We start from the raw sequence: 13,514 nt of genomic DNA, 5'->3' as shown, positions 1-13,514 counted from the left end.
CAAAAAGAACTTTGCATTTGGATTACAATCACATTCATTAGAGGCACACGGTGTTCTATAAAACCAAACCATGCACGACAGAGAAAGTGGGCTCCAGGTCAGTCCGGTGACCCTGGGCCATCAGGCGGCGTGGGGCAGTCCTACATTCTCCAGAGTCCTCTAGGGAGCTGTTTTTGGCTTCACAGCCGCATGGCAAATGGGACCCATCAGGACTGTTTATCCCAAGGAATCAAAATCAAAGTTAGCAAGACAGCGTATAAATTCAAGGATACGCCAACATGGGACCTTAACAGTCATAAGTCTTCCAACAAACAACTTCAGGGTCTTCTTACCTTTTCAGAACATAAGGCTTTTGGGTTCCTGTTTGCCTCTCCCTTACCAGGACGTATACAGAGGCTGATTATAGTCTCGGGCCCTAACTTCTCAGCTTCTTTCTGTTATTACAATTTGTCTTATCAGATTTAGCCCAAGTGGTGACCTGCGATGCATAAGGCCTCTATCATTCAGCACCTTTGTGATTCCTCCCTCCGAGCTTTTTGCCATCCAAAGACCCGATACACATGCCATCTGAGCTTCAGTCAATAAAGATTCACAAAAATAATAACAATCAGCATTTAGGGCTTTTGAGGTTGGCAAAGCACTCTAGATACATTTTCTCATTTGACACAATCAGCAATCCTGTAAGATAAAAACAACAGGTTTTAATCCAGATTTTTCAGATTTGGAAAATGAGGGTCAGAGGGGTTAAAACTGCCTGCCCATCATCACACAAGGAGCTTGAAGCTCACCTGATCCAAAATCCACTTCACTCTCCATGTTGCCCCTCCATGTTCCTAAGGAGCAAGGAACCATGCTAGATTAAAAAAAATAGTTGTTCCCTGTCCTCAAGGGGCTTATCTATATAGCATGTATACATTCCCTACCCAGACCCCAGTATTTATGCATAAAGACTCAAAAAGGCAGCATTGGCTCTAGGTTTAGTCATTCCCGCTTACTAACAGTGACCCTGCTAAATCTCTCAACCCCTCTATGCTTGAGGCAATGGGCTAGGACTTCACTAAGCCATCACATAAATAGGTGGGGGGAGTCTCCCTACGATGACAAAATCACAGAACTTCAGCATTCAAAAGTACTAGTGTATCGATGTGGAAGTAAGGCCCTCCTTAAATGCTTGCTAATGGACTGATTTATCTACAAGGCAATTTCCTACCAGTCAATTCATGACTGGGCAGGGGAGGAGGAAGAGGGGCTACCTTCTTTATAAGCATCCTCTACAGCAGACTGAAACCTATTAAGAGAGGGCTTATGAGACAGACCATCTGGCCTGGAAGCCTTGGCTTGCATGTCTGAGGTAGGCTGAGGAGGGCACCCTTGCTTCCCTCTGGGGCAGTGCTGTGGAAGCTCGTTTCAGATAAAGGTGTATCATCTTAATGGTTTTGAAGAACCCTACAGGGTTCCTCCCTTCTCCAGATGTGGGAAGACTGTTCAGTCCACAGCAAAGTATCAGTAAAAGGGACACACACCTTAGTGTGCTTAGAAATCTGAGTAGCTTGAATAACTGCACTAAGAATTTTGGGGATACCCTAAATATACAAAATTGGGCAGCACGGAACAACGGAAGCAGCACTGAATTTGGCATCAGAAGATCTGGGTTCAAATCCTGCCTCTGCCACTGGCTACCTACCTGTGTGACCTTAGGCAAGTCTCTTCAGCTCTCCAGGCCTCACTGTCCTCATCTGTAAAATGAGCAGGCTGGACAAGATGTCTCTTTCTGGCTCTGACTCTGTGCTCCTAAGTTAATTTGGGGAAGGCCCTGCCATTCCGTTAACAGTGACTCATCTGCTGATTCTCTCTTAGCAGGGAGCCCCCCTTCTAGAGCTGTGCATCTCCACTTGGGTCCCCTTTCATCTCTGGCCTCCGTCCATTCCAGTGACATCCTGCTCCTGAGAAAATGGGGAAGCAGGAATTATAGTGGTGGGCCTTTTCTTATTCCCACTGGTTTGTTTTCTCCTTTAAACCCAAATGACCTCCTCTAATCCTCATCACAGCCCTGTGAGGGAGCGGCTATCATGTCCCCATCTTACAGGAAGTGCTGCAGTGAACAGAGCGCTGGACCTGGAGTCAGGAAGAGCAAAGTTCAAATCTTGCCTCTGACACTTACCTAGCTGTGGTGACCATGGGCAAGTCACTTAACCTCTGCCTGCCTCAGCTTCCTCAACTATAAGATGAGGATAATAATAGTACCTACTTCTTAGGGTTGCTAGGAGGATCAAATGAGATAACATGTGAGGTGTTTGGCAAACTTTAAAGCGCTATGTAAATGTTAACTATAATTATTATTACAGATGAGGAAATACTCCTGACATTTAGCTTTCCAGTCACGTTATCCCCTGGAGAAGAGTGATCCAAGGTCATGAAAAACATTACAGTCATTGTAGTGGCAACCTTAACAGGAGCATAGGACAGAAAGTTAATTTATTTCTGTTTAATAAGTATTTATCAAGTCCCTGTGTGCCAAGTTCTGTGCTCAGCATCTGCGGCTTAGTATGGTGCCAGGCATACAGAAGGTAATTCATAAATTCTTCACTTAACTTGACAAGGTGCTGAAGCACAAAAATAAAAACAGAACCGTCCCTGCCCTCAAGAAGCTACATGAAGGGGGGGAAGTGCGGGGTGGTACAAATGTCCAGATAAGTAAATAGGAAGTAGATACAAAGTACTTCCAAGAAGAGAGAGATCAGACGATGGGTAGGGTGAGAAAGTCTTCACGAAGGAGGCTCCAGTTCCCAAACATGTGGCTGCCAGTTTGCGAGGCTGTCTATTTTAAGACGACCTCAATTCAGCAGATGGGCTGGGGAGTTAGTGGCGTTTCTGTGTTTTGAATGATTAAAAGCAATAAAATGCCCTTAGTCATTCTGAAACACAGAAAGCCTAAAACAAACTAAACTCGAAACTCAAAAGTCCAGGAAGACTTTAAAATAACGTCCCATGTACTGACCACAAGATCAGTGGGGAAGAGCTATAAAGCAAGGTCCACGAGGGCTTGGGTGCCACGGACTCTGTCCCCAGGCTTCTCACTAGCTGTATGTCACCTTGGGTATATCCTCACACTTCTTCTCATTAAGAGATTTCCTCAGTTTTAAAACACAGGGACACCCAGCCTAGCATTAAACTGTTTCCGCAAAAGCATGGCAATAGATGAAACAACGTTACTGGGGGCAGAATCCACAGGGGGAAAATGTGTCCCAAGTAAATGGCTGAAGAACGAATGACATTACAGCGGGGTCTTGGCTACAATGTATTAATGACCTGAGTCAGGGCTATACCTCACGCCAGTAAAGATACTACTACAGTCTACCTATACACAAGAAACTTGTGTGACCTCCTTTGCACATCACTTGGCATCTGCATATGTGCCCTTACCTGTCCCATCAGCCTCAGCTGTGATAAAGGCTGATAACAAGCCAGGAAAGGCATCGTTATGCACTCCCCCCCCACCCCATCCCCGCTGGAAAGGTCACCAGGATCTAGGCTCAGCTCTCACTTCTGACTCTCTCTACCTGTGTGACTTTGGGGCAGGTCATTTAACTTTCATGGGCCAGGTTGCTCATCTGGGAAAGGAATGGATCGTACTGGACAGCCACTGAGGTCCCTTCCGGTTCTATGCTCCTAGGAATCTGAGACAGGAAAGCCTCAAGGTGGGGGCCTGGGAAGCAGCAGGGAAGCCCCTCCACCCGGCTGGGTCTCAGTCGCCTCATCCAAAATGAAGCGATGGGAGAAGACCCTTCCCAGTTCTTACACCCCACAATTCTACTAAAAGGGGCCCCAAGGGCCACTTACTCCAACCTCCTTATCACAGAGAAAACAAAATTCAGGCCCCAGAGAGGTGAGACTTACTTGATCCAGGTCATATAGCCAAAAAGTGTCTTCAGAGGTGGATCTGAATCCAGGTCTTCTGCTTCCAAACCTAATGTACTTCCCAGGGCACCATATTGTCTTTTTTTTTTGGGGGGGGGGGCTAGGCAATGGGGTTAAGTGACTTGCCCAGGGTCACACAGCTAGTTAAGTGTCAAGTGTCTGAGGCCGGATTTGAATTCAGGTCCTCCTGACTCCAAGGCCAGAGCTCTATCCACTGAGCCACCTAGTTGCCCCCATATTGTCTTTACTCTGCTGGCTGGCAATTAGAGATATTAACATTCAGAGCTGTAATCTTTTCAAGTTACATTAGCGTGACTTATTTATTAGGTGGTTGTTTAGCTGTTTCAGTAGGCTCCAACTTTTCATGATCCCACTTCGCAAAGATCCTGGAGTGGTCTGCCTTCTCCAACCCATTTTATAGATGAAGAAACTGAGGCAAACAGACTTAAGTGACTTGCCCAGGGTCATACAGCTAGTAAGTGTCCGAGGCTAGATTTGAACTCAGGTCTTCCTGACTCCAGGCCTGCCACTCTATATCCATTGTGCCACCTCGCCGCCCCCATTTCATTTATTAGGTTTACAGGAAATTCAAAAGTTTTCTCTGCAAAGTCTAGAGAAACCAGAACATTTTCTCCCGGAATTCCATTTTGTCTTTTTTCCTGGCTGAAAGTTTATATTAATTCTTTGATATGTATTTAAAATTACAGGCAAAGCAACAATTCTACTCCGCTTATTCAAGATGCACACGTGCATTTTACAGTCACACTCAAGTCTGGAAAAAGATTGTGAAATAGTTCCTCTTCAGACCTTTCCCTCCCCCGGGACTCCAGTATTCCACATCACTCTTGGCTGTCTGGACAAGTCCCACCCCACCGGGGAACCCATCACGCCTGCCCTCCCTGTGCTCCAAAGCAACCTCTCCTTCCTCCCACTGGGTCAAGACTTCCTCTCCTGCGATGAATGCACTGCTCTCCACCAGCTACCAGGGATGAGAACAACCCGACAGAAGAAGGAGCCCCTGTGGGGTTAGAAGCTCAGCACCTAATGCACCACTCAGCCCAGCAGCATCTTCAATTTAAAAGGGGAGCTAGCCAAAGGAATTGATTTCAAAAGGTGAAATTTCAGACAAGGTGGCAGATGGATTTGAGGGGTGGGAATAAGTGGGGAGAAGTTTTCTGGAGCAACTCAAATCGTAATCTACTGGAGGAGGTGGGGGCAGGGTGGCTACCCAGGCTTCCAAAAGTGTCTACAACCTGTCCTTTCACAGACACTCCATGATGAAAACATTCTTTAGACCAAGTTACAGGAACCTCTCTAAGTCCTCCCTCATGACTCCAGCACAAGCCTAGGCAGAAGAGCCACAGAACACACGCGGGGGGCTTTCTCCTGGCAGCGGCCAGCATTTCCACAGCGGGGTATTGCCCTGGCAAGCTGTGGCTTTGCCTAGAGCGGTGGTGGTCTGGGTCTGGCAAAAGAACACAGGTACTGAGTGACGTGATGAAAGGAGGCTAGTCGTCCCTCTCATCCCGATGTCCTAGGGAAAATCTGCCAGGGCCAAGGCCAGATTTGGAATTTAGGCAAAGGCTGGGCCTCTGAGTAACACGTGGCAGTGCCAGACTGGCCTGGTCAGAACCATTACAGGCAGGCTGGCAGGTGAGGAAGACGCTACCAGCTGGCAGGACCGGGCTGATGGAGGGTCAGAGAGGAAAAAACAAGACCGTCGGCCCCCTTGACTCCTCCTCCTTCTCAGTTCTACAGCCAGTAGTAACACATGCAGTAGGCCATGAGTGACCACTGAGCAGGGAGATACCACGGAGGTCATTTTTCACTGATGGCCCAGGCTAGATGGCCTTGAAGTCCTGTTCAGCCCTCAGATTCTGCGGTCCTGTCTGCACAGCCACCAGAACAAACCACCCTTTTTCTGGACCAAGGAAGAGGAGCTAAGCAGAGAAAGCTTATCTTCCAGGAACCTCTGGGGTCAAAAGGTGTTGGGCCACGAAGATGTCCAAAATCCGGATCCGCTGCACAGGGCGTTCCAGACTCGGGATGTTATCGTCATCTTACCCCACCCTGCTCACTCCTGGGGGACCATATCCAAAGAAGACAGATACGAGGAAAGGAGAAAAGCAAGAGAGATAAATAGACACTTACTGGGAAAAGGTCGGGTGGGTGGTGGATAGGTGGACTGTATGCAGTAGGAGACATAGAACAGCCTTGCAGACAAAGGGCCGGCCTCAAGGTCAGGGCAACCCAACCAAGCAGGGATAAGTTACTCATCTGCCTTGGGAGAAGATGTTTCCTCACAGGGAGCTCTCTACACACATGAAACCTTAGATCCAAACCAAAAACAATAATGCAGTAGAAGGGATGGGGTGCAGGTGGAAGGCAGTATATTTTAAGGGGTGCAAAGAAAAAATAAAATGAGGCAAGTAAAGCAACCTGAAGGATGATACAAGAGAAAGCTGTCATCAGCAGGTCTACGAGATCCTCTGGCCTGAGGAAACATCTACCGAACACACTTGATTATATAATAAAGTGCTATGGTACCATCAAGTATTCTGAATCACTGAAGATGACAGGGTTCCCTCGTCATTACCACCCCCCACTTTCTTCATTTGTTTCTTACATGTTGTTTTTCAGAATTCTACTCTCAATAATGAATCTTCAGAGTAGGAGGCTAATGGTATATGTTAACAGTAATCCTATTCTGGCATCCTATGGCACTGGCCATGCCCGATGTCCTGCGTTTACACAAAACAGCCTGGCAGGCTTACAGGAGGTAGTCTGATCCTGCACCCGAGTCTGTAAGACAGGATCACTGAAGGGAGTCCAGGGCCAGAGAGCAAACCCATAACCCTTATATTATTTAGATAGTTTTAAAATATCCACACGAACACGAGGCAGCCACTTTTTTGGAATCTGATTTGAAGGGGCCATTTCTGAGGCCCTCGGGCTCTCTTCCACCGGGCGATTTCTCCTAGGGCAGCTCCAGCATGGCCAAAGGCATGGCAAGCCATCTCTGACCACTGTGTCCTCACAGTTAACAGTCGTGTCATGGCGCCGGACACTATGGCTGGGCTTCCCAGCTGCTCTTCAGCTCAGTCGGCTCTGCCTCGATGGTCAGCAGCAGCTCATGGGCCAACATGCATTCAACCCAATACAGTGAGCTGTAGCGAGGACGGCGTCAGGGCTGACGGGTGCAGCAAGTGCGTCGGGCCTCCCCCCACGTGCAGCGATTCTGTCTCGTCTCGGGATATCAGACACAGACCCCGTGGCAGAGAAGCCTTGTCAGAAATGCTGCAAGCTCTCTCTTCGATAAGTCCAAGTTCCATATCCACAGAGCAAGGATGGACTTGGCCGCTATCTTGCAAGTGCTCACTCAGTGTATCTCGGCTGTCATCCTCCTCCTTTTCCAGGCAGCCAGGAACGGGGCTGGCCTTCTTGCTCTACCCACACATACACACACACTTCCCACACTTGGCTCTCGTAGACTTGTACGGCAGGGGATCTTCCTGAGTAAAAGCTTCGACCTGCAGAAAGGTGAATTTTCAATGAAAACACACCCTGAAAGATAAGAGAAATCACTTCTAAAGAAACCCATCAATTGACAAGCATTTATTAAGTCCCTACTGTGTGGTGGGCACTAGGCTAACTACAGGGGATACAAAGCAAAAAACCAAAACAGCCCCTGCCCTCAAGGAGCTTACATTCTATTGCTGGAAAGAAACCAAGAGCCCGTATGAACAGATCCAAAATACGTGCAAAGCAAATCCAAGGTGATTGGGGGGCATGAGGTGGGGAGAGGGCAGACAGCAAAAGAAAGGCGTGCATGTATCATGAGCCAAGACCAAAGCGAAGAAGAAGGACAGCCGGATGCCACGGATGGCTTCTGAGGGAAGCATTTTGCCAAGAAAAATCAACGCCAATACTTTTCCCTGCATGTGCAGATCTCCTTGGACTCCACTTAAATCTGCAGGATGCCCATTTGTCATGAAAGGAAGAGCTCAGGGAACAAAGAAAACAGAAAGGAAGAACGAAAGAAAGGAGCAGAAAAACCAATGGAGACTCCTGGTTAGAGAGTGTGTGCGTCACCAAGCCATCCATGCACACTGATGCCTGGCTGGCTGTGACAATCCAGTAGGCCAACAAGCATTTATGGAGTCCCTAGTGTGCTCCAGGCACTGCGCTAAGCACTGGGGAGACAAAAAACCATGGGATGTTTCTGCAGTCTGACCGGGAAGACAACATGCAGACAGCTCGACAAACAAGATCTATTAGGATTCACTGGAGTCAGTGTCGGGTTGGGGTGGGGGGCACCAGCGTTAAGTAGACTGGGAAAAGGCGTCTTTTCAGAGGGTGGGATTTCAGCGGAGACCTGAAGAGGTGGAGAGGAGGAAGAGGAGGCACGGGGGACAGCCAGGGGAAAATGCCCAGCGTCTCGTGTGAGCAACAGCAAAGGAAGAGGCTGGAATAGACGGATCATAGAGCCGTGGGGTGGCAGGGCTGGAGGGGGCCAGGGTATTCAGGACTTCAGAAGCCAAAACAGCATTTTATCTTCGCTCCTGGACCCGATGGGGGCAGGGGGGGCCACGGGTGTAAGGGAAATCAATTTGACAGGTATCCAACTCGCAGAACGAGTCACTCGGCCAAACACTTCTGAAGGACCTCAGTTTCTGGCTCTACTGACAAGGCACAGAATAACTGCTCCCCCAGGTCTTGAATCTCCCTGATGTCACCGAATGCTCTGGACAAACCCCCCAAAGCTTCTTAGAGAGTCCAAGAAGCCTTCAAATGTCAGGAGGTACAACAGCCTTGTTACCCCACACTGGGATGTTTACTCTAAAACTGAACCAAGTCTGAGAAAGAAAGCATCAGCCACTTAGAAGCCACTGATGCTCTCTCCTCTTTCCTCCTACGCCAAGGCTCCTTCCCACTATCAGAGCAGTAGCCCCTCTGCAAGCCACCCATTAAAGCAAATCTGATTTCCAGGGTTTCCTTTGCAATGGGGGCAACTTCCACAGTGGCCAACGGCAGGCAGGTCATAGAGGTGGCCAATTAGGGAAAAAGACTGTCCTAAACATGGCCAGGGCCTAGCAGGGACTCTGTTCTCCTGGAGAAGATAATCAGAAAGTGCCTCAATCCAAAGGACACCCCGTCCCCCCACCAAAGTGTTATTCTGATCCAAGAAGCAGGCAGAAAGTGCCACTAGCCAATCTGACGAATGTTAAAAGTCATCCTGGCTGCTCTGTTATGGAGTTTTTTTCCTCTCCTCTTTTTTGGGAGGGTTCTTTTCTATTTGTGTTTTTGAATTTTCATCTCATTGTTATTAACGTCTTCTGTTTTTACAACTTACAGACTGATGGTTCGTACAGGCCCAAGAGCCTCCTCAGTTTGGCTTGACCAACCACACCTCCCTCAGTAAGACAGCTAGGGTTCGGGGGAGGCCACTCATCCAGAACCCCTGAGGGGTTTGCCAGGGGCAGCCCAGTACAGGCAGTCAAACTATGGCCTAACGCTTGAGCTCATTCGATGCTCACTTACCGCTCGCGAAAAACAAACCTCCTCTGTAGCAGTCTGTTGGTCCACGCCACCAACTGGGACAAATTAATGAAGTCTGAGGCCATCAGTTATGGTCCTCTGATACCAGGCATGGCTGCGATTGCCAAGATGCCCAGAACCCACCTTTCCTCCCTGATCACACGATGCAGCCAGCAGCAGGACATTTGAGATGCTGGAGGCAAAGTCTAAGTGCAGGCTATGTTGTTTCTATAGCAACCCTGGGATGCCTGGGATGGGGAGCTCAGCCCCTGAACCTCCATGACCTAGGGGGAAGGAACACTTACTGGCAGAGCCCTCGGGGCTCTGACCCATCATTCTCCTAGCTACCTAAATTTGTAAGAAGGCCCCTGCAGCCATGAAGTGCTGACCCCACAGTGAAGGGAAGAGAAAATGCTTCCAAAGGACCATTGGTCATTGCATTAGGAAGAGCGATTCTTGATGGATAGGACCAAGTGATTACATTTAAACCTGAGAGCTGGACCTCAAAGGAGGGAGTAGAACAGCAGCAAACTAATAACCACAAATACTCTTCCATGCCTGGAGGGGGAGGGAGGAGAGGAATGGGGATGACTTCAGGCCAATAGGAAGGGGAGGGGACCAAGCAGTGAGGGTGGCTGGTTCAGATGGGTCATTTCCCAGCCAGAGAAGACTGGCCTAAGGACCCCAGGAAAAGGAAACAGACTCACTACCCGCGGTCTGGAACAAGTCACTTCATCTGAGGGGGTCTCAGTTTCCTCACCTGGAGAAGGAGGGGGCTGGAGTAGCTGGCTTCTGAGCACCCCGCCAGCCCCTGTGGACTCAACGGCTGATTGCTCTAAACAGGAAAAAAGCAGATTCTCAAGGCAGAAGACTAGGAGGAGAGAGGATCTAGTCACAGGCAAAACAAGACGGACATGCGTCAGGGCCAACAGGACGGGAGGATCAGCCTGGGAAGACCCCTGGCCTGGGCATCAGGGGACTCGAGCTTGGCATGCAAAGCCTGGCGAGGGAGAAGGAAGCACCAGCCGCTCCCTGGAGCCTCGGGGAGCCTTCCAGACAAGCTGGCCCCTCCCAAGTGGGAACTGCTCTGCTTCCTCACCCCTGCCTCTAACCCCCAGCAAGGCTGGGCTCAAAGGTCACCTGCCACACAAGGTCTTTCCAGACAGCCCGGCCATCCGCACGCATCCTTTACTTCCCCAAATTACTTTTACCTACTTAGCCTGCACTTTGTGTTTATCTGTTTACAAGCTATTTCCCCGCCCCTAGAATGTAAGATCCTTAAGGGCAGGGTTTGTGGTCATTTGACTTACATTATTTCAGAAAACCCTTTTCAGACTTTCTTTCTTTTTCATATGTATCGACTGTAATCGCATTACATCAATCCATTCCACTCATATGCCACAACTGATTTTTGTCTGTGTTCTCTCAGCACTTAGCACAGTGCCTGGCATCTAGCAGGTGCCTAATAAGCTCTGGATGAAGCAAATGGCACAAAAAAGGAACATTTCTTAGGTAGGTGGGGAACGGGAACCTGTTCATCTGGACGTGAACGTGAAGCTAACGTTTCTGTGGGTGTGTTTGTGTGTGTACGTATGTGTTTGTGTATGTATATATATGTGTGAGTATGACTGTGTGCATATATGTGTGTCAATGTGAGAGTATGTGTGTCTGTGTATGTGTACATGTATATATGTGTGAGTGTCAGTGTGAGAGTGTGACTGTGTGTTTTTGTATGTGTACATGTGTGAGTGTGTGTGTGTTTGTGTACATGTAAGTGTGTGTGTGTGTGTGTGTGCGCGTACTTGTATTGGGATTAATTTAACTTTCTTGGGATTCAGCCTGAGGCTATACATCACGGGCAGATGATGCCCTATTTGGAGCAAGGAGATGCTGCTACTTTGAAAGACCAGAGAGGAAGTACAGAACGAGGTCTGAGCTGGAGAAAAGTGGCATCGTACGAAGGTGGAATCGACTGCTTTGCGGCTCGTAGTCTCATTATGGAATTAGTTCAGTTGTGAAAACGCCCATCCTGGGTTCACCCAAGTGTCCCCCTCCTCTAACCAGGGTCTGTCCTCAAATCAATTAGGGAACAGATCGTGGGTTTGACATCGTGAGATTACACAGCAGGGTTAATGAACATGAGGTCTATATGGGAGCCATTTGGATAAACAGAGATTGATATACTGGAAATTCTAATTGGGATAATTTTTAGTCAATTATAAATGTTTTATTTCAAGCATCAAAAGAACCCTATTAAGCTGGCTCAATAGCTGCATTTAAACAAATTAATGTGAAAAAACACTGCAACTTCTCAGTCAATCCCACCAGCATCCCTGTTCACCTGTCCCTGTTCACTTTTTTATTTTATTTAGTCACGGTTCCTTTTTTTGTTTTGCATTATTTCAGAATAAGGATGTCCTTTCTAGGTTTCTTTTGCTTCTCATTCGGATCGACATTAATTGCATTATGATATGTTACATGAATGCTGTCTAATTTATTTTGCCATTCTCCTATTGCTTTTCATTTAGAGTTTTGCACAATTTGCAGTTTTCCATAATTTGCAAATAATGCTGCTCTAAAGACTCTGAGTAGACAGATCTTTTTTTCTCCTGTCAGACTATATTTCCAGGGCAAATATTTCAAAATGGAATTATTGAGCTAAATGATATGATTATTTTTGTGACTTATGTTGCATCTCTTAGGGGTGCTTGGCAAAAAGATATTACTACTTTGCAATTATTCTCCCAAGCCCAAACTCAAAGCAGTACCATCACTGGATTTAATTGCTTTGTGTCATTTTTGCCAATTTCGGTGGCTATGAAGAGGCACCTCAAAGTTATTTTGTTTGCATTTATTAAATTGTTTAGTGAGGCTGAACATTTTTTCAATCAATTATTAAGAATCTGTGTTTCTTCTTATGTAAGCCGTTTGCTCACATTTCTTGACTATTTATTAGAAATTTGGAGCTGCCTCTGAACACCTGAACAATTACCTAGATCTATCTTTTTTATTTTTTAAATAAAATTTTATTTTCCCCAATTACCCATCTATTTTAGATGTCAACTTTTGATCTGTCTTCATTTGACACATTTTCCCCATCTATCATTAGCTTTTTAACACATTGTTTGTTACAAACGTTTTCAATCTTTATGTAGTCAAGTACATATCTTCCTAATAATTTGTTTAGTAGATAAAGCTCCCTTCCCCAGTGGAGATAAAGACATTATTTTATTTCCACCCATAATACTAAAATATTTCAGCCTGTTATCAAGGATTATGGGATCATAGATTCTGAATTGGAAAAGGCAGCAGTCACTGAATCCAATGCACCCCACCTACCTTTTTAGCAGATGGGGAAACTGAGGCTTAGAAAAGTTAAGTGACTTCTCAAGAGTCTAAAGCAGAATTTGAACCCAGATCTTCCTGCTCCCAAGTCTGGGACTCTAGCCACTTCACCACGCTGCCTGACATAACCAGAATTCATTATTCCATGGGGTATGAGACATTGGTCTAAATCTATCAGTCATGAGCATGGTAATCAATATTGCCAAATTAATGGAATAAGACAGGGGATAGGAACTGGAGTGGTGATGTCATTGGTATAAGGAACTCCCAGGTGGGAAAACTCTCTACCGATGCAAGTGTGTACCTAAGCATGTTGCCTAGATCACAGAGGTTGAATGACTTACCTAAGGTCACAAGCCAACATATGTCTGAGGCAAGACTTCAATCCAGGTCTTTTTGGCTCTATGCATTATACCACACTGACTAAGGATTACTCAATCATAAAGCCTTGCCCCATCTTAAGGGGTCTATGAAATGCTCCTTTTTGGTACCTATGTATTTGGAATCTGATCTCTCTCTACTCTCTTCCACTGGTGTGCTTTTATATTTTTTGCCCAGTAGAAGAATTTTTTATGGGCACTGCCTTAGAATGTTTTAAAGTCAAGGAGAGTGACGCTACCACCATCACCCAAGAGAATGTAAGGTTCTCCAGGATAGGAACGGCTCATCTGTGCCTTTGCATCCCTCATGGGCACATACTCAGTAACTATTTT

At 46.9% G+C, this 13,514-nt stretch overlaps 1 protein-coding gene across 3 annotated transcripts in view; it reads right to left on the bottom strand.

Annotated features, from left to right (window-relative positions):
• LOC110213054 (oxysterol-binding protein-related protein 10) overlaps positions 1-13,514 on the bottom strand; it is a 64,810-nt gene that overhangs the window by 31,326 nt on the left and 19,970 nt on the right. The window lies entirely within an intron of this gene.

Source organism: Phascolarctos cinereus, unplaced genomic scaffold, assembly GCF_003287225.1.
Source record: "Phascolarctos cinereus isolate Bilbo 61053 unplaced genomic scaffold, phaCin_HiC Scaffold_1;HRSCAF=81, whole genome shotgun sequence".
In the NCBI taxonomy this organism is placed as follows: Eukaryota; Metazoa; Chordata; class Mammalia; order Diprotodontia; family Phascolarctidae; genus Phascolarctos; species Phascolarctos cinereus.
The sequence above is the reverse complement of the archived record's forward strand: the minus strand, read 5'-3'. Positions and strand labels throughout refer to the sequence as shown.